Raw genomic sequence first — 24,269 nt, 5'->3', positions numbered from 1 at the left:
AGGTGAAATAATTGTCAAGATATTGATTTTTTTCTACTATATGTATACAGTCGTTTTAAACTCTATCCCCTATCGGTGAAGCTTTATAAAAGTATATTGATTTCGTTTTCTCACTCTAAATTACTGCCTTCTACTATTCTTGTTACTAAAAAAAACATTAGTATGTTTTCATAGTCAAAATATCGACATCTCAAAATTATAAGCTCTTAAGTACTTTTTGCAAACAATTTTTCATACCTCCTCCCAATTCTGGGGCTTATATGCAAAGCTTACCACGCGTAAGCTGTAATGTGTTTTCCTAAATATGCGCCGCTGTAATTGGGGTGCGTCTGAAATGCTCGTGATATGGTAAAAGGATGAAGGGTAAAGACCCGCTTCGGTCATGAATGACCATGGGATTGGACCTAGAATGATCTGCTCCAATCTGGGTAAGGTTGTTTATGGAAGACCAGCAGTCGCCCATGCATACTAGACTTCCCTCTCCAAGCAACCGATGTTATCCAACGGAAAAGCAAATACTAATACAGTTTCGCACCAGTGATGTCACAACTCATTTCTACAGCTGAGTGAACTGGAATAACAGTAAAATAAAGTGTCTTGCTCAAGAACACAACACATAGTCCGGTCCTGGAATCGAACTCACTACGTCAGTCATAAGAAATTCGGCTGTCGGCTAGAAGTTTTAAAGCGGAGATATTCAAACCTAATGGTTCTACGGTTCGGATCAAGTTACGAGGTGCAATCCAGAGGTTTTGAGACATTTTCAAGAGAAACATTTATTGATTTCAGAGAAATACAAAACTCCAATCTTCTTTGAAGTAGATCTTCTGACTTCAATGACCTTACAGTAGCGTTCCTGTCACCTTCTGAAGGCCCCAGGTAAGTCCTCCAAATTGAAGATGTCAAAGATCATTGTCATAGCCTCCATATTCTCAATGTCTCAAAATGAGCTGTTCCTGCCTTTCTAAACACTGCTTGTCAACAGACCATGATCATCACTAGTATCACCGTATGACGACCGCTTGCATTTCGGCAAAAGTAACGGATGCAATAAGTATCAGGCTTTAAAATAAATACCGAGGTTAATTTTAGTTCTATATTTAAACGATGAGGAATTATGTACATTATTTACATATGCCCGTGGGTGTATGGCGTAGTGGCTAAGGGTGCGGGCTACTAACTACAAGATTCCGAGTTTGATTCCAAGCAGTGACCTGAATAATAATAATAATAATAATAATAATAATAACATCGAAAAATATCTTAGGAATGAGTACCTAGGTTCGAAATTTCTTCAAGACACCCGATGAAGGCTGGTGGGTGGCATATCAGCCGAAGCGTTGTGTTAACAACTAACAAGACGAGGACAAATATCCGTCGAATGTAAGTAATGTAAATATCGAGGTTAATTTGTTCTGAAACTTTCAAAGCGGTGCCCCAGCATGGCCGCAGTTCAATGACTAAAGCAAGCACAAGATAAAAGATAAAAGACATAAAGTCAGCTATATTAAGAGGATATATTACAGAGAATTATGACACTCGACTGAATCGCTATATTTGTAATTAACGTTGGTTAAACAGCAAAAAGGACACGTTGGACAACTAGCGACGACAGGGGGAAACTACATTAACTGCTTTTAGAATGTGTCATGCCAGACATATGACCGATGCTACATTCCTGTTATTTATAAAGCTATTGTATCTTGAAGGTAGTGTTTAAAAGCACGAAGATCATGTTTTAATATCAAAGATCATAACATTTACAAAATTATTCATATTTATTTCTGTTTATATGTGTGTAGGCAGAGTATGTGTGTGAATGTGCGTGAGTGTGTCCGCGGTTACTTCACTATGAAAGTATCTAAAAATTATGAGAGTGATTTATAGCCAAAACATGGTCGGAAATCCATTTAATTACTGCTACATTATTAATTTCTCCCGTATCAAAAGGATTTTATATCTGCCAATCCTTCACGGTGGATATGAATCTAGCGACACGAAATGCTAATAACAAACAAGCTTGTACGTAGCACGCACAACCATACACGATGAGCCGTTAGGCGTAGGCGTTTATTCCCTTCTACGTACTTGTGAGCTGAAAGGCTTGCTCACTTATTTGAAAGGAGCCATATACAGCTACATTCTGAAATCACACACAATTAGTGAGATATACTTAGAGATGCCCACAGACACTCAGGTAACGCAAACGAATATATGTATACATAAGTGTGTGTTGTTTTTGCATGTTTGTTTGTTTGTGTGTGTGTGTGTGTGTGTGTGTAGATTGTTTGTATTCATGTTTGTGTAATTTATATTCATTTTTAACCAACTGACACTCCGTCGGTTACGACGGCGAGTTGATCCGATCAACGAAATAGCCTGCTCGGGAAATAAAGTTGCAAGTGGCTGAGCACTCCACAGACACGCGTGCTCTTAACTTACTTTTCAAGGAGATTCAGCGTGACAGAGGATGTGAGAAGGTTGGCCCTTTAAATTACAGCTACTACCCATTTTTACCAGCTGAGTGGACTGTAAATAAACGTAAAATAAAGTGTCTTGCTCAAGGAGACAACGTTGCCGGGAATCGAACCCTCGACTTTACGATCGTGAGCGATTATACGTTGAGTTAAGAAATATATTTAGGATAAATTTTATTCCAATTTGATCTCATTATACGAAAATTGGTATTACTTTTCGGTATCTCTAGTATACTGGTTTAAAATTTTGGCAAAAGGGAGAAAGTTAAGTTGATTATATCGACCCCAGTGTTTCACTGGTATTTATTTTATCGACCACAGAAAGATGAAAGGCGTATTTGAACTCAGAACATAAAGAAGGAATAAATACCTATTTCTTTTCTACACACAAGAGACTAAACACAGAGAGGACAGACAAGGACAGACAAACGGATTAAGTCGATTACATCGACCCAAGTGCGTAACTGATACTTACTTTATCGACCTCGAAAGGATGAAAGGCAAAGTTGACCGCGGCGGAATTTGAACTCAGAACGTAACGGCGGACGAACATGCCACTCAGCATTTTTTCCCGGCGTGCTAACGATTCTGCATGCTCGTTGCCTTCGGTATCTCTAATATATCAAATACTCAATTCAACATTTTAAAGTCTCTACTAATTATCACTCTCTTTTAAGAGAATTGTATTTATAACTCGAGTGACTAAAATGATTTCATATTTTCATTTCATGCGTCGGAAGTTAGCATAATTTTTAATTGAAATTTTAAAGGTAGTTTTCCCTGTGGTTTTCTAGCCTGAATTATTCATTTAAAATGATTGTTTTCATAATTAACTATGTAATTTGAATAAATTAGATTCACTGGCTTACTACATTCAGTATGATAGTGCCCAAATTACAGCTTAGCTCTCGTGAAACAAGCATTACTAATTGTTTTCTCCCAATAATTCTCATAAACGTAAAAGCCACTCTATGTTAATGGATAAAGATCCTAGATAACTCTCTAGTTCTCTGAGATCTGTAATAATACTTAGACTATATATATATCACTATGTATGCCTAGTAATCCTTTCTATTGTAGACACAGGGCCTGATGTTTGTGGGGTAATGAGGGGACTTGTCGCTTTTATTGACCACAGTGTATCACTGGTACTTAGTTAAAGGATGAGAGGCAAAGTCGACCTCGGCGGAATTTGAACTCAGAACCTAACAACGGGCGAAATACCAATTTCTTTACTACCCACAAGGGGCTAAAGACAGAGAGGACAAGCAAGGACAGAAAAACGGATTAAGTCGATTATATCGACCCCAGAGCGTAAATGGTACTTAATTTATCGACCCCGAAAGATGAAAGGCAAAGTAGACCTCGGCGGAATTTGAACTCAGAACGTAACGGCAGACGAAATACCTATTTCTTTACTACCCACAAGGGGCTAAATACAGAGAAGACGAACAAAGACAGACAAACGGATTAAGCCGATTACATCGACCCCCAGTGCGTAACTGGTACTTAATTTATCGACCCCGAAAGGATGAAAGGCAAAGTCGACCTCGGCGGAATTTGAACTCAGAACGTAATGACAGACGAAATACCGCTAAGCATTTCGCCCGGCGTATGCCTAATAATACAAAAATATGATCTGTTTCGTACCGTTATACAGCAGGTCAGATTCTCATCTATAATATTTAGAATCTTTTGGTGCTCTCCTCTGCTTTTGTGAATAGCATCCATCCGTGAAGAAAACAATCATTCTATAACTATTGTTCTTATCACTTACCAATTGATTTTCATAAATATATCCAGCGCTTCTTTGAATATAAAGTCTATGTTTCCTAGACAAACAACAAAGCAGGAAAAATGCATAATTTTAAAGTAAATATATTTTAGTGTCTTAACTTATAGATGGTGAGCTGACGGAGAAGGCAGTGAGTTGGCGGAGAAGGCGGTGAGCTGGCAGAATTGTTAGAACGCCGGGTGAAATGCTTTGCGGTGTTTCGTCCGCCGCTACGTTCTGAGTTCAAATTCCGCCGAGGTCGACTTTGCCTTTCATCTTTTCGGAGTCGATAGATTAAGTGCTAGATAGAAACTGGGGTCAACGTAATCGATTAGTCCCCTCTCCCCAAATTTTAGGCTTTGTGCCTTTAGTAGAAATGATTACGTATATAGGCGGCGAGTTGGCGGAGAAGACAGCGAGCTGGCAGGAAAGGCGGTGAACATTAGTGTCGATGTAATCGACCAGCCCCCTCCCTGAAAATTTCAAACCATGTGCCTATAGCAGGAAGGATTATTTATATATGGTTACGGAGGCGAACTGGCAGAATCGTTAGCACACCGGGCCAAAAATTTAGCAGCATTTCGTCCGTCTTTAACGTCCTGAGTTCAAATTCTGCCGATATCGACTTTGCCTTTCATCCTTTCGGAGTCGATAAAAAAAAGTACCAGCTGAACACTGATGTCGATGTAATCGACAAAACTTGTGCCTATAGTAGAAAAGATTTTTATACATCATTGAAACCGTAGAGAAAATATTCTATGATTTCTGAATTCTATTTGCAATTTCATCACCAAAATTTACTTCCCTTTTCAAAACAAGCTGAAACGTTTGAAAGAGGGCACATTTTTTTCAAAAGTTTACGATATATATACAAAATATATTAGTACCCACTTGAGTATGATATACTGCTGTTAGCTAAAACAGCTTAAATCAGTGATTCTCAACCATTTTGTTTGTCTATGGCCCACTTTGGTTCTTATTTCAGTCCGTGGATCTTTGTAACCGTTCGATGTTTAAAAATCCTCAAATATTTTTGTATTTAGTTATTCCTCTTTCCTCTTTTATTTGTTTCAGTCATTTGACTGTGGCCATACTGGAGCGCCGCCTTTAGTCGAGCAAATCGACCCAAGGACTTATTCTTTGTAAGCCTTGTACTTATTCTATCGGTCTCTTTTGCCGAACCTCTAGGTTACGGGGATGTAAACACACCAGCATCGGTTGTCAAGCGATGTTGGTGGGGGGACAAACACAGACACACAAACATATACACACACATTCACACACACATATATATATATATATATATATATATATACATATATACGACAGGTTTCTTTCTGTTTCCGTCTACCAAATCCACTCACAAGGCTTTGGTCGGCCCGAAGCTATAGCAGAAGATACTTGCCCAAGGTGCCACGCAGTGGGACTGACCCCGGGACCATGTGGTTGGTAAGCAAGCTAGTTACCACACAGCCACTCCTACGCCTATTATTAGGAGTTGTATTTTTAAAAAATGTTAGAATATTTGGTTTATTGTAGAAGTAGAAGTAATTGATTGCTGATAGGTTTTAGCAAAGAACCTTCTATGGATCAGCAAGGCCCATATGGAACCCGCTTGCGTAACTCTGGTTTAAATGGTGATTATATTAATTTAGAAACATAACTTGAAGTAAAATATGGAATAAAGAACTCAAGTGATTTGTAGTCTTCAATTAAAATGTGGAATTAAACATGTACCCGAAAAGGTAGAAAAGTCAATATAAGATACTCTGTGAATGTGTGTTTGTGTGTATGCATGTATGTGTGTTTTTATTTTAATGATCGCAACAAGTCGGTACAAAGCATATATACAAACATTTACGATAAGAAAATAGGAAATGGTAGAAAAAATATTTCAAAAATTTACAAAAAATCAAAGCAGAAAATCATTTGAAAGATAAATTGTGGCGAACAGGAAGCAAGAATTTCTAATCAAAGAAGGAAAAATGAAATGCGTTCAGTCTAGTCTTTGTAACAAAACATTTAGAATTAAAGAAAAGAAGAAAAAACTAATATGTAGATATGTGTAACATAAAATAGTATTGAATGTATTGTTTTTCTTAAACATTACTAAGAGTTTTAAGAACAAAACTAACTATCGTATTCTTAAATTATAGCTAACAGAATATACATACATACCAACATGCACCTATAAAGAGAGAATACGCATAGAATATGAATTATATATATATATATATAATTACTGAAGTAGATAAATGAATTATCTTATTACGGATAATTCGAAAGATAACCGATACCTGTTGTGTATATATATATATATATATATATATATATGTATGTATATATACACACACATATATATATACACAAATACATATACGCACACACATATATGTATGTATATATATAGAGTAGTTGAGTGAATTATCTTATTATGGATAATTCGGTTAACCGATACCTGGGTAGCAAATTCACGTCAGAAAAATACGGTTGAAGCTACATGCCTAGGGCAGAGATCACGTGCTATCGTGTGAAAATTTGTGTGCTTTTTTAAATACAAATAAATGAAAGAACGGAGTTGAACGACGAATGAACAAAATTCCTTTATTTTATTTTCATGAATATAAAATAAAGGAATTTTGTTAATTCGTCGTTCAACTCCATTCTTTCATTTATATGTATATATATATACATAATTAAAAATGTCTTATGAGTATTATAGGATAAAATCCTATATAAACCCAACTAACGGTTAAAAAAGAAATGGAGAAGAGAAGATGTTAAAATTTTATATAAATTTCTAATCCATACGATCGTTTCGAATGATAATACTGACATTTAAGAAAACATGGGAAAATTAAATCAAATTATGAAGAATCTTTATGAGAAATCTAACTTTTGCACACACACCCAAAACAGTTCAAAATGTTCTACTTGAACTAATTTCTCTCTCTCTCACACATATATATATATTATGCAATCTTTACCAAGAAAAATGTTCTTTGGAATAAATACAAACACAAATATTAGTTCCTGGGAGGGGATATCTTCGATATCCTGTTGTAGAGCAATAGTAAAAAAAGGCCGGAGGTTTAAACTTCTAATATTTTATTTACATGCATTATATTTTTTACATCTACAACGGCTACCATACGTAATTCTGCCTCACGACAAACTACCAGAATGTCTAAAAAAGCAACACAAGATCACAATAATTAAAAAGAAAGAAGAAGCAAAAATATAAAAGAGATTAATGTACAGTCTTATTGAATGATTAATAGAAGAAAACGTTTCGACATTCTGAAATAGGTAATAGATATAGCAGGTCTTACGTGATTCCACGTACGGTGATATTTTCATATATACTTTTCTACTCTAGGAACAAGGCCCAAAATTTTTGAGGTGGGCATTAGTTGGTTAGATCGACTCCAGTAAGCCATCGGTACTTAATTTATCGACCCCGAAAGGATGAAAGTCAAAGTCGACTTCGGCAGAATTTGAACTCAGAACGTAGCGACAGACGAAATACTGCTAAGCATTTCGCCCGGCGGTCTAACGTTTCTGATTTCTTTATTACTCACGAGGGGCTACACAGAGGGGACACTACAAACATTGGGGACATAGAACATCACAATTACAAAGAATGAAAAATGAATTTTGAAAATGATATTATGAAAGTGATGCTAACGGCCCCATCCGCTAGCATCACTTACCTGTCCTTCGTACCCTATCATCCATTGTTCTCCCCAATTACAATATACATATTCTCCAAGTCCATCGCATATCTTTTTTTAAACTCATTCTTTGTATTATCCCCAACTACCCTCTCCTCCACTTTCACATTTCTATTTTCGCACCTCACTAACAGTTCATCCATTTCTTCCCTCTTCACCATTGCATATTTCCAGTCCCCCTTTTCATACCCTAGATAACCCTCTAATATGTCTTTTATGTCCTCTCTTTCTTTTTTTAACCTACACAGAACAAAGCGCCCGGATTCGGTTTCAGTCTCTTGTCTGTGTGTATTACTTTTTTGTTTTCTTGTTGGAGGGGAGCGGGTGGGTTCACTGTCTGCAGGGATAGGGTGGGACTCAGAGGGTGTGGGTGGTGTTGGGTTGGATTGGTGTACCGTGTTGTTTGCCTTTCTCCTTCTTCTCTTTCTTTTTTTCCTTCCTTCTTCCCACTCTTGCTGGATCTCCTCTTCTTCTGTCGTTTCCTTCTCTGTCTGGATCTCTTTTTCTTTATTTTCTTCCTCCCTTGGGGGTTCCGCAACGATTTCCTTTTCCCTTGGTGGGGGAGGGCAGTAGGCTCTTATGTGACCCCTCAGGCCACACTTATAGCACCTGGGCGCCCTGCCCTCCACCCACACTCTCATGATCACGTCTCCCAATCTGATGTTTTCTGTTAGGTCCACCAGTACCTCGTTCTCTGCCTGCACATTCAGTTCCACTGTCACGCCTCTCCAGCCCTCGGTCTTAACCGAGGCATGGAGAATGTCCACTTCATCCACGTGGCCGCTAATTACAGCCGCCACAATCCACTCGGCTTCAACGTTTGGGGGTATTCCCTCGACCCTTACTCTTGTGATTTTTCTATTTAAATACGTAGGCAAAAGTATTACCTTCTCGGATTTCACCGCCTTCGCCGCCATCTTCCTTGCTGCCTTCTCACTTTTGAACTGTACTACTACAGTACCATATTTTGAACCTCTTGACAGAAATTCGATTTCCTCTTCCGTTCTTCTTAGCGCCTCATTTATCCACTCCATATTCACCACTTCTATCTTTTTCTTTTCGCTTGCGAACACCCTGTATATGATGGTCCTTTTCTCGTACCATTCCTTTCTCTTTGGTGGTGGTGCCAGTTCGACCTCACCGCTGTCCTTCCTCATATACCTGTGGAAACCTGGCAATTTTTCTAGGTTTATTTCCTTTTCCTGTGCAGTCTTCTTTTTGCAACTCCTGCGTACGTTTTCCTGTTTTTTATCTCCACATTATTTACATCACCGATTTGCTCGTCTTCAGAGGTCGATGTCTCCGACAAGTTCTCAAATATCCATTCCTCCTCCGACTCCTCCACTAGGGAGTGGTCGTCCATTTCCCTCTGTCTGACAGGCCGAAAACGGTCGCCCGAACAGAAACAGTGTAACGCGTAGAAACAGTGTAACGCGAAACCGCATCAACAAAAGTACAAAATTCCACAACAACAACAATTTTCCCACTTTTGTTCTTTTTTACAAATTTTCACGAGCCGAAAAAAACACAACCGACGTTTCTGCCAGTTCGCCGCCTTGATACTTTCATATATAAGCTGTGAGAAGGCTGATTTTATTTCAATACAAGAAGAATTGATAGAATGTCTTAACTTGTCAGAGATACGAGAAAAAATAAAGATGAACTGTTTTCTTTAACCACGATACGAATCTCTTCTTATTTTTCCTTAGTGTTCTTCATTTTCTACATAATAAACTAATATCTATATGTATATATGTATATATTTGTATATATGTGTATATATGTGTATGAATACACGTATGTATATTTATGTTTGTATGTGTGTGTATGTTTGCATGTATATATGTATGTATGTATGTATGTATGTATGTATGTATGTATGTATGTAACTGGGCTTCATGTACCTTTGCATCGGCTATTACCGGTAAAGGCTTTAGTTGCCAATTTTGTACAAGACATTGTAGATCTTTAGCTGGGCTAAAAAGTCACATTCGATCACAGCACCAGTAACAGTTAAGCTTCATGCAATGGACATACTCGATAACGAGGGGTCAGCCATAACATAACATAATTATGTATGTATATCTCTTACAGGAATCCCTCAGAAATCCCGGGATGGTGTCCGGTATGCTTGAAGACCAACGGGAATCAAGCACCCTATGGCTTTTGCTAAAGCATAACTCTAGGAGAAGATCATTCTGATATAAAACTAAATAGGCATGGAATGGTATTAAACATTTTGGAGATCTTTTGCTTGCGACGAAGATCGTGGTGCTCCTACATTCCTGGGCCCGCAACCCATATGGGTATTGGATATCCTGCCCCAGATTCTCTCTAGACAGTATCAGTAGGGTAGAGAGGATCTGTGGGGTGGGGTGGAAGCTTTATTGGACCTCAGATTTTAGGTTGAATTTCTCATGTTCGATTAAGTAGGAGAGCCCCGCGGTGAGCATAGAAGCTGAAGGCGCGAAACAGAGTGAAGCCGACCGTATGTGCAATAAACTCATACACGGGCGTTACTGACATTCAGTAATGGTCAGTGAGTGAAAAGCTATCATTTATATCTCTTATGGAGTACTGTGCTTAAAAATACAAAATATATAGGAGCCAGACGAAAACCTTTTTAGCAACGTTCAGTTGAATAAAGTCACTTTAATCAACTGACTTTAAGTTTTTCGAACACGATATATCATAGCTACTTAGTTTATACGTAGTATAAATAATTTTACTTCACGAATGCTAAAAAGCATTCGTGAAGTAAATTTATGTAGCAACACCAAATAACGGTGCCCCAGCATGGCCACAGCTCGTGAGCTGAAACTAGATGAAATGAAAATGAAATGAACTGTGTGAGGTAAAACGAAAACATCTTTATCGAATATGTACAACTGGGAATTTTAAGGTTGACCTGAAGATTTTTCTGAAAACGTTGGACTCGGAAGTTTCCACAGAGTATCATTTGGCAGCTAATAGGAACGATTTGCCAGCAAACCGAACGATCCCATTAACAAATCACGTATAATTTAAGATTTTCTCTTCGATTTTCACAAAATAGACTAGATTTGGAGACATCTTACATTGCACATGACGTATTAGAATGTTCAACAAGCCGTAGCTTAAGTTTCAAGCTTCTAGCGGGATTTTAGTTTCTAACAACAATCCAAAGACGATCATTTGATAATTTATAACATGGGAACTCAATTCTTCCATTTAGCTAAGAGTTCAGAGAGTGAATATTTCAAAAGTGGCCGTCATTCTGTAATAGTTTTGGTATTTATTTATCTCTTCCCTTAAATTGTACAGGAAACTCCAACACAATCTTAATGTCAGATGTTGCTGATTCTCCTATTATCCAAAGGTGACTGAAATTACATCGTTTCTCGAACATTTTAAAATCATCCACAGAAGCAGCAAATCTGTCAGCAGCTTTCTCGCCTTTTCCTTTCAACTGATTAAAGGAATTTTACAATATTTACTGGATGGTTTGGATACGTTATGAGTAAACTTGTGATATCCTTCACCCATAAACATAACGACTCCATATTTTTCAATTTTTTACTGCATTGGCATGTTATATTAGAAGCGTGGGTTCATTTGAATTCAGTATCACTACTTGTGATTGATTGACTATAGTTCTTTAGAGTTGACGGTCTAAATCCTAATGATTCTGAAACTACAATTGTCGTCTCCATTTCTTTTATCTCTATAATTTTTGATTTGGTACTTAATAATATTGCATTATGCATGCTTATATTACAGGATGAGATAAAGTTTGTAGTTAGTTTCTTTTTTAAATTATGATAGTTTAATAAGTTGTGAAATAGCTGTATACGTGATACTATGAAGCAGAGTAAATATCCCTGAAGTCAAAAGCAAACAATGTCTGATTGACTGTTTGCGTTATTTGTGCGTCATAATAAAGCAGACGACATTCCAAGCAGCGAAAATTGTGTGTGTGTGTGTGTGTGTGTGTATTACTACAACGGCACTCCGTCGGTTACGACAACGAGGCTTCCAGCTGATCCAATCAACGGAACAGCCTGCTCGTGAAATTAACGTGCAAGTGGCTGAGCACTCCACAGACACGTGTACCCTTAACGGAGTTCTCTGGAAAAACAGCGTGACACAGAGTGTGACAAGGCTGGCCCTTTGAAATACAGAAAGTGTGAGAGAAAGGTGTGGAGAAAGAGTACAGCACGGTTCGTCACCACCCCCTGCCGGAGCCTCGTAGAGCTTTAAGTGTTTTCGCTCAATAAACACTCACAACGCTCGGTCTGGGAATCGAAGCCGCGATCCTATGACCGCGATTTTCCTTCCCTAACCACTGGGATATTGGGCCTCCACACACACACACATACAAATATATATATATGCATGTATGCATGTATATTATATGTATGTATATAAACGAACAGGGCGTGCGTGGCACTACATGGATGTGTCAATGATTGAACAGACAGAACACAGTAAAAAGAAAAAGTTAGACAAAAGCAGGGCAAACAGGAAACAAGACGAAAACTTAACAGCTGGGGGATATACACAAGGGCACGATATACGGAATATTCGTCAGTCAATGACCAAAACATCATCGTGACTTCAATGATAATGGTGCGAAACCGCGATGATATTTTGGTCTTTGACTGACGAGGAAAATTCAGCTGCGAATATTCCATGTATTGTGTCCTTGTCTATATTCCCCGTCTGTTAGGTTCTTGTCTTGTTTCCTGTTTGCTCTGTTTTCATCTAACTTTTTCTCCTTGTTGTGTTCTGTCTGTTCAATCATTGATATATGTATGTATGTATGTATGTATGTATATATATATATATATATGTGTGTGTGTGTGTGTGTGTGTGTGTGTGTGTGTGTGTGTGTGTGTGTGTGTGTGTGTGTACATTGCATATGTATACATATATATATATATCTATATATATATGTATTTATATATGTATGTACGTATCGTATAATATTTCCTCTACTTGCATGTTTCACTTGTGTCGTCTGTCATTATATAATACTTAATAGAGGCGGACGCAGGTGTCATACATAAATTTTATTATTGTACACCTTTATTTCCTCGCTTGACGCCTACGTTAGAAGTTCTCATTATAAACTCTACATTCGAGTTAAAGACTGCCATTATTCTTACTCAAACGTTGGATACACATACATACATACATACATACATACATACATACATACATACATACATGAGAGAGAGAGAGAGAGAGAGAGAGAGAGAGAGAGAGAGGGAGAGGTAGATAGACAGATAGAAATGTATAGATTCAATGATCTAGGTATTGAACTCGGTGCACAAGTATTATGTCTCTGTATAATAACTGTTTCGAATTTTGGCACAAGACCTGTAATTTTGCGGGGATATCTAGTCGATTACATCGACCCAGGGCACCATTGGTAATTTGGTATTTATTTTATCGTCCCCGAAAGGATGAAAGATAAAGTCGTCCTCGGCGGAAATTGAATTCAGAACGTCAAGAGCGGCAAGAGATGTCGCTAATCACTTTATAGGACGTGCTAATAATTCAGTCAGATAGCCGCCTGATATTTATGTGCAATAAAAACGGTTTCCAATTTTGGCGCAATGCCAGCAATTTCAAAGCTTAGGATAAGTCGATTACATCGACTCAGTGACCAAACGGTTCTTATTTTATCGACCCTGAAGGATAAAATACAAAGACATCCCCAGTGGCATTTGTACTCAGAATGTAAAGTTTGAAGAAATGCTGCGAAGCAGTTTGTCCGCCACGGTAACGTTTCAGAAATTGCATAAATAGATCTTCTCCGCTTGGTGCTTGTGGAAGGTACGTAGATGTAGAATCGTCAGGTACTTCCTGCATTGGGTGCTATCAAAAGCAAAAGTCAATACACTTTCCATTGCAGTAAATAATTTTGTCATAGGAAAACAATAAGCAGTGGACAACGTCTTGCGATATTTTGATATTTCTTGTTCTAAGTTCGCTTATTATTCAGAGCAAGATTCACTGTGCTGCCATACGTAAGAAAAAGTATCTTCAACATAACCACGAGATGACACAAGCCTTGAGAATGAAACTTGGTAACTAGAGACTGTAAGATAATCCGATGAATGGATTATAATAGTTTCTCAGATAGATTTATTCTAATGGTGTCAGCTTTTTGAGGACAAATCGATATGTTGAGGCGCTGCCCTCCACTACTGCAAAACTTAGCTTCTTGCTCTCTTTTGCTTTTCACAGCCTCGAAGGCGTTAAAAACAGAGAACGAGTACTGATCGTTCTCCACTGACAAAGCAGTAAAAATAAACTAAGTATTGGGCTTGATTGAATCGATTATATCCTCTGCCCAAAGAAATACATTTTTAACCTTATGCAAATAATACAAACCATACAGCAGCCGCATACCGGCTCACATCGTTAGGAGTTCGGTATACGCTAAGATCCACTATAGTTCAGTTAAAGTATGTCATTAGTATCTCTGACGACAATTACATTTATCGATATACAAGTTGTATTTGTATAGCCTTGCACTGCTTTACCCTATCTCCAATATTACGACACGTAACAAAAATGAACGCGTTCAATTTTAAAGCAAATATAAGACATAAATGGGAATGCACTTTAGCTAAAATCAATAAATTATTATGACACTATGATCAATTTAAAGCAACGTTTGTGTATGACATTTAGTTTCAGTATTAAATCAACATAATTCATAGCACTAGTCTGCTGGCGCCAATACTTGAGTGTTACACATTTAACAGTTAACGTTATAGAAGGAGATAGAAACGTTTAACACAATGAGATAAAGTCGACAGTCAAATGTTCAATAAACATAACTATGGAACGAAATCGGAAGCATAGAAGATAAATTGAACATCGTGAAAGAAGTGAGACAATTTCAAGAACATTATCAATGGACAGGTACCAAAGACATAATAGAAATATTTATCATAATGTAACGGTGACATGATGATTTACATCTTTATGCAACGAAATAGAACAAAACAGAAGCACAAGTATTTAAATTGAGTGGAATTTGCATACGCCCTGCTGATTGTATTGTCGTTTTTCTTTCAGTTCGAGTCGAGTTGTTCGAAAATTGTTCAACGCATTATTTAAGATTTATATCACGTCATATACGTAGGTACATACATACATATATACATATGTATACATCATATATACACAAACATGAATATATATGTGTGTGTATATATATATATATATATATATATATATATATATATATACTTTATTTTAAGCAGCAGAAAATTCAACAAAATCTGTTACTCTGAGTTTCTCGTTGCCGTTCATCAGACAGTTTTTGCTAACAAAATCTGTTACTCTGAGTTCTCGTTGCCGTTCATCAGACAGTTTTTGCTAGCAAAAACTGTCTGATGAACGGCTGCGAGAAACTCAGAGTAACAGATTTTGTTGAATTTTCTGCTGCTTAAAATAAAGCATATTACTCTACCACTGGTATTTGAGTACTCTTTTTCCACCTTGTTTCACATTTATGTGTTTACTCCTGTATATATATATATATATATATAATATATATATATATATATATACTTTATTTTAAGCAGCAGAAAATTCAACAAAATCTGTTACTCTGAGTTTCTCGTTGCCGTTCATCAGACAGTTTTTGCTAACAAAATCTGTTACTCTGAGTTTCTCGTTGCCGTTCATCAGACAGTTTTTGCTAGCAAAAACTGTCTGATGAACGGCTGCGAGAAACTCAGAGTAACAGATTTTGTTGAATTTTCTGCTGCTTAAAATAAAGCATATTACTCTACCACTGGTATTTGAGTACTCTTTTTCCACCTTGTTTCACATTTATGTGTTTACTCCTGTATATATATATATATATATATATATATATATATAGGCGTAGGAATGGCACTGTGGTAAGTAGCTTGCTTACCAACCACATGGTTCCGGGTTCAGTCCCACTGCGTGGCACCTTTGGCAAGTGTCTTCTACTATAGCCTCGGGCCGACCAAAGCCTTGTGAGTGGATTTGGTAGACGGAAACTGAAAGAAGCCTGTCGTATATATACTAGGCTTCCAAAGAATAAGTCCTGGGGTCGATTTGCTCGACTAAAGGCGGTGCTCCAGCATGGCCACAGTCAAATGACTGAAATAAGTAAAAGAGTAAAAGAGTACATCTATTCACACACTCATACACGCGTGTATAAGTATATATGTGTGTGTGTGTGTGTGTGTGTGCGTACGTGCGTGCGTGTGTGTGCGTGTGTGTGTGTCTGTATACGAGGGCAGCAGTGTCAAACTCACTCATGTACGAAATGATCCAACAGTCGGGACAAAGGCCCACGCAGGAGTGGTGGTGCGCAACCCAACTACCCTGAAGAAATCATCGTAAGGGGAATCATAAAGCACAAAATCATGATGGTGCTACAGCTTAAGCGCAGCCACATGGTCGAAACGAATGAAAGAATATGCATAATATAATATAAATTCTTGATTTATTAAAATTATCCAGGCCTCCACAGAGAGCAAATTAATTGGTGACAAATGGTTGAAATATAAGGGATTAAAAACCTCAAAACTGACATCTTGGTTAAGGAAAGAAAACAGCCTGATTATATAGATTATATAAAGATAAGAACACAGCCATGAATACGTGTAATACTCATAATGTACGTCCTAGGCACATTATTTATTCTATCTTATCTGCTGCAGCGAGAAGCTTATACACAAACAAAGGGGGGAATACATTTACGATGTAAGTAATCTGCATAACTGAAAGAAAAACAGGATACGTGGCCAGTAGGATGCTTAGAACATAAAAGATCAACAAATCTTTAATAAGATATATTATTCATTTATTGAAATTATCTGTACGTCTAGAAAAAGATAGACATACCGTTTAGTAGCAATTGGGATCAACTCCAAATGAGAAAGCGGGTAATTTCCAAAATCACGAATTATCTAAATCTGAAGCGCCATTAAGAAAACTATATTTTTCTTTTTTAACTGTTCCTACTGTTGTAATTAAGGTAATACAACAAATGTGCTGATGACGCTTATTGAGGCAGAAACATGTGTCAAATGCTGTTCTCTTGTCTGCAGGGAATAAAGCTGTTTTGACCTTCACAGCCTGCCTAATTTCGTGAATTTTGATGGTTGAGATTATTTCCAATTCTCATTTGGTGTTGATCCCAAATGTCACAAAATGATTGAACTTACTTCTCAGAAAGCGGAGACGTTTTTTAATAAATAAAAATTTGTTTCCTGCGTTACTTAATATACATTTGTTTTCGTTTGTGTTGTTATAAAACATGCTACAAGCAGTTTTTCTGAGCAGTTTTTCTTAGCACGTTCATTAAATATATAATGAGGAATGTATGTATGTATGTATGTATGTATGTATGTATGTATGTACGTATGCATGTGTGTGTATATGTGTGTATATATGGATGTAGATAAGTAGGTAGGTAGGTAGGTAGGTAGGTAGGTTGTTGATTGATAGGTACATATATATATATATATATATATATATATATACATGTATATATACCTATATATATGTATGTGTGTATACACACATATATATATATATATATGTATATATACCTATATATATGTATGTGTGTGTATACATATATAAGATACACATGTACACATTGGTTCTATGTCAGCGTGTGTATATAAGAATTTTTTGCGTAATGATATAAAAAACCAAGGCTGTGTAGATATTAGAACATTTATAGATAGAAAGTCTTACAGCTGTTCCCAGGATAAGAAATAGTTAGTTTAGATAGGATACAAAATAGAGAGTGAGGTGGAGGAAAGACAATAGATGTAAGATATGTAGGGATATTGAAGTGGTAGATCCAGTTTTTAGGTAGAATGGTATATATGTAAGATTATATGTAAGATTCCAATACCTTATGAGTAAATATATGTATAATATATATATGTATATACATATATACATTTATGTATTTGTGCACATGTATGTATGTATGTATACATGTGTGTATATGTGTTTGTGTGTAAGTGAAAATAAGACAAATCTTGTAATATTTTAACAGATGTACACCTTACCTTTTTTACTTAAAATATTACTTGCTTTTCTACAAAAAAACATTCTCTCGATGAAATTAATGCAATTGCTTTCCATTTGTGACAATCTAATCAATAAGAAATATGTACGCACATATGTATGTATGTGCATATATAAACACATATACATAGATATATATGCATTACGTAACATAAATATATACACACATATATACACAAATGTATGTATGTATGCATGTATGTAGGTAGGTAGGTAGGTATGCATGTGACATGTATACCAATGTGAAATATATGGAAGAACTCTTCGTTGCACAGCACAACCTTCTACACTTTTCTCTAGAATCTATTTAGAATCTGTTTCTGATTTCTATGTTTAACATATTGGAGATATTGGAATATATAATATTGAAGATTCTTTGCTATAAATATTAAAGATAAAATTTTGTCACGTTTTGAAGTTTCAATGTTTTTTGGTGGGGCGGGTGCAGTTATTTCATTCACCGTTTAATTCTGAAACCAGACCAAAAGCCCTAACACTAAGCAGTAAAATGAACCACAAACCGGACTTTTACTTTTCTGTTTTTGATATCTTCATTATACCAAAGCTGGCGTGCTTGGCAGAATTGTTAGCACGCTGGGGGAAAAAATGCCTACCAGCACTTTACCTGTCTTTGTACGTTCTGAGTTCAAATTCCGCTGAGGTCGACTTTACATTTCATCCTTCCGGGGCCGATGAAATAAGTACCAGTTGAGCAGTGGAGTTGCTGGCTTTGTGCTAAAATTTGAAGCTAATATATGGAAAAATATACACAACATAACAACCCTTCGCAGTTTTATTTTGAATTTATTGAGCAACTTAGAAAATGCTTCAGATTTCGGTTATAAACATTAGAGATTGATATTTTATCATGTTTTTTAAAATATTCATGTTTGTTAATTCTATTTATTTATTTGTCAATTATTTCGTCCTCTGTGTAGCTCTGAAGCTAAACAGTTTTCCTAGACCAAAATCTCTAGCGCTAATCAATAAAATGAACGATATACTGAGCTTTTACTTGCGGCATTTTAATATCTTGTTTATAACATGTTTTTCAGTAAAATGAAATAATCAGAATTAATAACAGAGATCTATCAGATTTTGTGGATATTTCATATGAATGGGATAAGGTTTAGCTTGGAGGAATGAAATATGGGTTATTCATGTAAGCGAGCAATTGATAACAACAAAGTTGGAAAGGATAGGCTGGGGGTCCGTTTACCATTGTAATTCATTTCTACATAACAGTTCGAAGGAAAGAATAAATTCCGTACAGTCCTAGTTCATGCTCCCTATTAATGCAAGTTTCTGCATCTTGTAAAATAATAATCAGCATAGGTGCATGTATGGCTGTATAGCTAAGAAGCGGGTTTTGCGATCAGTGGGTTCTGGGTTCGGTCTCACTGCACGTCAATTTGAGCAAGTGTCTTCTATTATATCTCCGGGCCGATTATTATTGCCTTGTGAGTGAATTTAGTAGACGGTAAGTGTGTGGAAGCCCACCATACAAACACATACATTCATATATATGTATTTATATACGTATGTATGTATGTATGTATGTATGTATGTATGTATGTATGTATGTATGTCTTTGCATTTGTCCCACCTCTACCGCTTGATAAACGATGTTAGATAGTTTATGTCTCCATAACTTAGCGATTCGGCAAAAGAGAACCAATCCTATAAGTACGAGACTTCAAACAAGGAGTAGTAGAGGCGATTTGCTCAAGTAGACCTTTCAAGACAATGCTCTAGCATGGCCGTAGTCCAGTGAGTGAAGCTAGTAAAATATGAAATATATCTGATATTTATTAAATGACAAATAGTTAAAGTCCACCTCGACTTGATTCAAAATTAGAAAAGCGAGGTTCAAAATAAACTTAAACAAGGGAAATAATTGCCAAATTCTGTTTCTACCACCACAACAGAATAATACCGTTCATTACCGTATTATGCAGATTTTGTTTGGGGGCATAATTTAAGCAATATGTTGCAATGTTATTTAAAATAATAGCGTATTTATATCAAACTTAAATCATGCAGAATAAGTAGAAAATAAAACAATATTTAATATTTTCAAATAAAACCTGTACATTTAGTTTTTGATCCTAAATATTTTTAGACTAATTGATTTAAAATCACATCAGTTAAACAATAGCGGCTGTCGAAAATTGTTTGTTGGATGCATTACACAAATCAAATATAAACAGCTATAAACGTAACATAAAACGTCAACAAAGCTGATACCAAGAATAAATATAAATGTATTCATGTATTCGCTCTGTCAGCTTGAATAAACAATAACGAAACGCCGGGAAATCTGTGGGAAATATATACGATACAAACGATTATGTCATAACAAACATGCGCAAAATATATATTAATGAATGTAAAATTATTTCTGGTATAGGCACAAGGCCTGAAATTTGGTGGGGGGGACTAGACCATTGCTTCGACCGCAGCGCTTAGCTGGTGCTTTTTTTATCGACCCCGAGAGGATGAAAGGGAAAGTTGAAGACGGTGGTATTTGAACTCAATGTGTAAAAAATAAATTAAATAAATGTTCTTTCTCGAGCCATGCCAGGCTCATAAGGGCCGGTTTCCCGGTTTCAGTAGGGCAGAAATTCTCCACCTGGACGGGACGCCGGTCCGGCGCAGGATTACGCATTTTTGCCAGCAGAGTGGACTGGAGCAACGTGAAATGAAGTGTTTTGCTCAAGAACCCAACGCATCGCCTGGTCCAGGAATCGAAACCACAACCTTTACGATCATGAGTTCAACACCTTAACCACTAAGCCACGCTCCTCCACCAGTGTGTAAAAAGCCGTAAGAAATATCGCTAAGCAGTTTGTTCGGTGTAGTAATGATTCTTCCACCTCGCCGGCGGGTTCAGTCCTTCTGCAATTCACTTTCATTTTCGTCTCAGACAACTTGAAGTCTTGTGAGTGGATTTGGTAGACCAAAACTTAAAGAAGCCCTTCATATGTGTGTATAAAGATACATGTATGTTGTGTAGTACTTGTGTGTGAGAGAGAGTGAGTTATCTTGTGCCTGTGGTTACCCTACACCACCAGTTGACAACTAGTATTGGTTTGTTCACATCCCCGTAACCTAGCGCTTCGGTAAAAGATGATACCAATAGAATAAGTACCAGACTTAAAAAATTAAGTACTGGAATCATTTTGTTCAACTAAATTACTTTAAGGCGATGCCCCAATATAGCCGCTGTTCAATGACTGAAGCAAGTAAAAGATAAAAGATAAAAGATAATACAAATAAACAATACAAACAAAATATACATCAATGAGTCATATGTAAAATATATAAATAATTTCCAATCATTTTGTGGTTTCGAAATTATTTATATTTGCTTACTTCACAATTTTGTGAAAATTGTAAATGGCAAATCTGTCACGGGATCGTGATAAATTGTCTTAACAAATTTATTGCAACATTACGCCGTTCGCATTTCACTAGATACTCATTACACAGAGAGAGTGCTGTCCATAGTTGAGATGTGATTTGAAAAGAGATGAAAGATTGCAGTTTCATTGCCTTCTTCTTTCCCTTGATATTTCAATAATGCGGTTATAATTATATAAACATACCACTTCATATTTTATGAAAAGCTAAGTAAGGAAATTGCAGCGTCGATCTATCATGAACTGTTACGTTTTACGTACCAAAATATGCAGTAATTCACCAGAGGGATGAAAATAAGATGGTGGATTGATTCCCGAGTATGTTGGCACTTAAGCAATGTTTTTTCCTACATACATAACCTTTAAGGAAGAAAGGACTGGCTTTAATGAATTACATGTTTGCCCAAAAGAAAACAAGGAAACTTTTAACTATCTTTACTATTAATTCCGAAGCGCCAGATTTTCAAAATAACACTTACTTATTGTGGGTTTCAAACATGGACAGATGGATTTTGATACATTGGAAAATACTAGTACGTAATAGAGTATGCACTTTTTTTTTTATCAATGCCAGTTTCATATTTTGGCGCAAAGCAGAAATTTCGGGTGAGGGGCGAGTTGATTACATTGACCCCAGCACTCAACAAGTACTTATTTCAACGACACTGAAAGGATGAAAGGCAAAGTCGACATCAGTGGAAATTGAATTCAGAATAGGAAAACGGGTGAAATGTTCCTAAGGACATCGTGTACATGTATAAATAAATAAATACACACATACATGTGTGTGTGTGTGTGTGTGTGTGTGTGTGTGTGTGTGTGTGTGTGTGTGTGTGTGTGTGTGTGTGTGTGTGTGTGTGTGTGTGTGTGTGTGTGTGTGTGCGTGCGTGTGTGTGTAGGGGAAAGAATTTGAACTTGAGATGTAAAGACGTGCGGAAAGCTGTTCACCGCCTTACTTCTTGTATCAATATTAGAAAGTTAAAGGAGGCGGCCATGTGGCAGAATCGTTAGTGCGCCGGGCGAAATGCCCGAAATTTTGGAGAAGGCGGCCAGTCGATTAGATCGATCGCAGTAGGCAACTGGTACTTAATTTATAGACCCCCAAAGAATGAAAGGCAAAGTCGACCTTGGCGGAGTTTGAACTCAGAACGAAACGGCAGACGAAATACTGCTAAGCACTTCGCCAATGCTTAGCGATTCTGCCAGCCCTAGAATTCTACAATTATTGCCATCATAATTGCCTGTTATAAGAAATATATGATTTTGGAACTTTTATACAGTGTCAGTAGATAAAATGGGATTCTACGAAATTTGAAACAGCAAGATATTTGACCCTTATTGTATTGCAGCATTGAAAATATGGCTTCCGAAAACTCTCAGAAGACCTTTATTTTTAGAGAAGACAGAAATATAATGCTGTGCCGTTAATGCCATTGTAAAAGTTATTGGTCGATGTCAGAGAAATGACTTATTTCAGCTGGTAATTGACCCGAACCATGGTCTATCTTGATGTAGACTTCATTTATTTTTGCTAATTTCACGACGTATCTTTTCCATAAAACCGATTGAGACTATTCATTTTGTTACTGAAAGAAATTGCATCTAATTTAGAAGGGTGAAAGGCTAAAAGAAACACAAAACGAGTTTGAAGCAGAATGCAAGGAATAAAGTATGTATTATTCCTTTATATGATGTATTATATCTTATCCTATCATCTTCGATTTCAGTCCGTACACACAACCGACTGCGGAGACTATACGCCGTCACCCTGTTTTTTTTTTTTTGTTTTTTTCCTTTTACTTGTTTCGGACAATAGACTGCAGCGATACTGGGGCATCACCTTGCCGAACTTTTAGTTGAATGAACCAATACCAGCACTTATTTTTTATTTAACCCTTTAGTGTTTAAACCGGCCATATCTGGCCCAGATATTCTATATGTTTTATATTCAAACTGGCCATATCCAGCTTCTTACACCTAACCTACATTGACATTCTAAAAATAGACAATCACATCATTGAAACATCAAAGATATAACATAGTGCATGATTAATTCAAAACAATTTGAGTGAAAAAGTATTACATTTTACAGAGTAATCTGAACATTAAAGAGTTAAACCTCAGTACTTATTCTATCGGGTCTCCGTTAGCGAACCGCTAGATTACGGGGACGTAAACACACCAGCAGAGGTTGTGAAGCGGAGGTAGGACACGCACACACACACACACATACACTCACACACACACACACACCACACACACATATATATATATATATATATGTATATATATAGTTATCCGTAATAATGAAGGGTGAAATTAATTAATTTGGAATAATTATCAATTACACCAAGTAGTCTTCGGCATGTAAAAGCCTCATTCGCGGAAAATTTAAGTAATACTAAGCAATAAGGGTTTAAGTAATACTAAGCAATAAGGCAATTCGTTGCTAAACCCTTATTGCTTAGTATGTATATATATATATATATATATATATAGATAGATAGATAGATAGATAGATAGATAGATAGATAGATAGATAGATAAATAGATAGATAGATAGATAGATAGATAGATAGATAGATAGATAGATAGATAGATAGATAGATATAAATATATACACACGACAGGCTTCTTTCAGTTTCCTTCCACCAAATCTATTCAGAAGGCTTTAGTCGGCTGGAGGCTACAATAGAAGACACTTGCCCAAGGTACCATGCAGAGCAAGAATCTTCTACTATAGCCTCAATCCGATTTCTCTCAAATCACACTC

This window comes from Octopus sinensis, linkage group LG9 (genome assembly GCF_006345805.1).
Source record: "Octopus sinensis linkage group LG9, ASM634580v1, whole genome shotgun sequence".
Lineage (NCBI taxonomy): Eukaryota > Metazoa > Mollusca > Cephalopoda > Octopoda > Octopodidae > Octopus > Octopus sinensis.
The sequence above is the reverse complement of the archived record's forward strand: the minus strand, read 5'-3'. Positions refer to the sequence as shown.